This window comes from Pygocentrus nattereri, chromosome 14 (genome assembly GCF_015220715.1).
Source record: "Pygocentrus nattereri isolate fPygNat1 chromosome 14, fPygNat1.pri, whole genome shotgun sequence".
Classification (NCBI taxonomy): Eukaryota; Metazoa; Chordata; class Actinopteri; order Characiformes; family Serrasalmidae; genus Pygocentrus; species Pygocentrus nattereri.
In genome coordinates, this window is record NC_051224.1 from 27882040 (window position 1) to 27885640 (window position 3601).

Here is a 3601-nt window from a genome sequence, read left to right on the forward strand (position 1 = left end):
ATCACACGATGCTACCAACGCTAGGAGGGTGAGGCTAGCGCCGGCTTCCTCCAAGACCTGTGAAACCAGCCACCGTTTCTTTTCGAACTGCCGCTCAGGCAACCTCACGGGACAGTCGAACGTGCTTAGAGGAAAACGATAACCACCAGATGTGTTACATCAGCTAACAGACGCCTGCGCTGACTAGCATTGTGCTGAGTGATGGGAGGAGAAGGGCGGTACATTCTACCCACCCAGAGAGAGCGAGACCTATTTTGCTCTATTGGACTCCCAACTATGGATGGCTGTAGAATCACCAGGGGATCTGTTATTTTTGTACTATTTTCAAATAAATACAGGGTTTAAATGATTTGCACATCATTGCATTTTGCTTTTGTTTACAATTTGCATAGCGTCCCAACTTTTTTGGAAATGGGGTTGTAAATAAGTTACATATTAACAACCATAAGATTAAATTACCAATTCATGTACTAATGAAGGAAGATGTAATAAAGGCTTCCTTCAGCATCTGTATTTATCAGGAATTCATTTGACAATTAAGCATACAAAAATAATATTGGTACAAATTGGCCTACTGCTAGAAGCTCTGTTAATTTCATCCTATTCATGAAATTTCTGTTTACTTATGTCATACTGCAATGTCATACTGTTACAACTTAAACGTAAATTGTTGTTTTTATTTAGTTTATTTAAATCAAATAGGCATTATGTGCATTATCTTAATATTTGCCAGTTATTACAAAAAATACCATGTTCAGAAAAAAATGTGTTTCCTATTCCTATATCTATTATTCTTTATAAAAATGTGTTTTTAAATTTTTTTTAGTAATGGAAACACAGCATTTTGGGAAGAAACTCTTCAACTGTTTCCACAGCTGGAAATAATATGGCCCCTCCCAGTCCTGTCCATGTGTTCGTGTTTTGGTTTAACCCATGTGCGTTTGTTTTGGTCCAGCCCCCTCGTTTCATGACTCCACCCCTGATTGTTCCCACCTATGTTTCCACCTGTGTCTTGTGATCCCTCGTTTACCGTGTATTTCAGCCCTGTGTTTGCCCCTTGTGTTGGCTGTTATTTGTTGGATGTATTGGTCTTTGTACTGTTTGGCTTGTTTGATTGTTTTTTGTCATGTCTGTCCCTCGATCGATCTGTGTTGGCTATGTGAACCTGGACCGTTTAGACGATGACCCTGGATTTGCCCATAGTAAAAGTCGCTTATCTCCGCATATGCGTCATGAGGCACTGTGTATGAACACAAGTTAATGTGGCATATTATTAACATGAACGATGAAATAAAATTATGGCAACTGTTACAAATGAGGACTATTGATGGTACTGTAAGCTTTTGGGTTTATTAAATGAACAGACACTAGGTAGGTAGAAACAGATGTAACCAGCAGAGCCTTTGGCTGGTTGTGAGTGGCTTGTGAGCCCTGCCAGCCACCATAGTGAGAGGCACTGTGCTATTTCCCCTCCCTTCTCTGAAGCACCAGGTGTTTTTCCAATTAGCCATTAGCTTTAGCATATAAGCACAGTGGCACCTTGTGCATGGACAACTTCCTCCTGCTTGGAGTTTGATTTGGCTGGGGCTGATGGTGTGGCAGTTTATGTAGTCTCCCCCTTCTCCAGCACTTCTGGTACATTAGCGAGAAGCTATTGGAAACAGCATTGAATTATCATAGCCATTTGTGACTCAGCTACCTTATAACTCTCCTATGCTTTGACATCTCCAGGGTGGTGTCTGTATGCAGGTATGTAGGGAGGGCTACATGGATATTGTTTTCTTTGTATGCAGTGGCTAATGGTTGTGTCTGTAGGTGTATGGTGGGCTGGTGAAATGGCTAACAGGTGGTGAGCCTGGGCGTAGTGGCAGTAAAGGTATTCTCATGGCTCCTGGAAGTAGGTAGTTGGGCCTGTGAAGCAACAGCACTCTAGTTGCTAATGATGTCCCTCTCCTGCATGTAGGTTCGATGTGAGCGACACCATTGACCGGTCTAGGTGGTGTATAACCATTCCAACGTGCAGGCTCTGGAAGCAGCTGACTCACCGTGTGTGTGTGGGGTTGTGTGTGGTTGTGTGTTGTGTGTTGTGTGTTGTGTGTGTGTGTGTGTGTGTGTGTGTGTGTGTGTGTGTGTGGTTTTTTTTTGTTTTTTTTTTTTTGGTTACATTGACCTACTTTTGATTTCATGTTTGTTTTGCTTGTTTAATATTTGACTATACCTTCTGTTAGTTTCTTATTATGGTTTGTGTTGGATTACTTAAATTTAAGATATTTTAAAGTACTTGTTGTCCTCTGACCTTAGCCAAATTAGTTTTATTTGTTTTGGGGTAATGTCCTGGTTGTGTAGCACCCCGGTTGGGATTCGTGTTTTACAGTATAACTGACTTCCTTTTTATAGGACATCTGAGTGTGGGTGTGTGGTATCCTTATGGTGGTGGAGTGCTCCTGTGGATGCTCCCCTCCTGTTTGTCACTCGTGGTCTGGCATCTTACTTGCTGTGGTGTGTTCACGTGCGCTGCACTTTTGTGTGTGTTGGAGATTTTAGGTTTTGGCCAGGCTAGACCACTTAAAGTGGGATGCTCACAACCAGTATTTCCTCTTCTTGGAGCTCCTATTTTATTTGTTTTATTTTAGACTTATATTAATAAACTAGTGTTCTTAGGGGTTATCAATAAATGTCTCATCTCAAACCCATGTCTCTGGATGTCCTTCAGGCTTACCTGCGTGCTTAATTACTCTAGTTTGTTGGTTGATTGGGTATTTCCTGGGGTGAAACCCAGGTGGCGTAGTCACCAAAGACAACCAAAGGGCTGCTTACACAGGAAGATGAAGTAGAAGGACAAGAAGATGAGAGGATGGAGCTACAGAAAAACACAGTTGAATTTGATAAACACAATATTCCAGAGCACTTTCAAGGGGAATCTTGTGGCAACAAACATTAACATATGAAATTCTGATAAATTCAGATGTTGAAGAAAGCCTTTATTACCTTCATCTTTATTCATTAGCACATGTGTTAATAATGATAATACGTTAATTTTATATAGCATCTTTCACAAACCCAGGGATGCTTTTCATCATTAAAAAAAATTATAATATTAAAAATTAAGACTACAGTGAGGGGGGGGAAAAAGGGAAGGTTTTTAGCAGGGATTTGAAGGAAGACAGAGAAGAGCAACTATGAAGAGTGGAAGGTAGAGAATTCCAGAGTTTGGGGCAGCAGCACTGAAAGATGCCACCCATAGTAGAAAATCTAGTTGAGGGAACTGTAAGGAGTCCAGATCGGAGAGCACAAGAGGGACAATATAAAGAAATGAGATCAGAATGGTATGTCGGAGCCAGACCATGTAAAGCCTTGAAGGTAAGAAGAAGGATTTTGTACTCAAGAACTAATAGGACATTGTCTAGGAACCAATGTCTAGGAATAGGAGTGATATGAACTGTGCACTTAATGGAGGTAAGAACCCTGGCTGCTGAATTTTGGACATACTGAAGATGATTGATTAGTTTAACTGAAAGGCTACAGAAAAGTGAGTTACAGTAACCTATGCGAGAGAAGATGAAAGCATTGATCAACATTTTAGCATCAGTGTCCCTCAGCA

At 41.0% G+C, this 3601-nt stretch overlaps 1 long non-coding RNA gene across 2 annotated transcripts; it reads left to right on the plus strand.

The window, feature by feature from the left end:
• Positions 1–1563: 1563 nt before the first annotated feature.
• LOC108438925 lies at positions 1564–2110 on the plus strand. Of its 2 annotated transcripts, XR_001858731.2 has the most exons (4): positions 1564–1635; positions 1732–1749; positions 1816–1876; positions 1964–2110. It is a non-coding gene; the product is annotated as an uncharacterized LOC108438925 (long non-coding RNA). The 2 variants fall into 2 exon arrangements; XR_001858730.2 differs by having other exon boundaries at positions 1577–1749.
• Positions 2111–3601: the final 1491 nt, after the last annotated feature.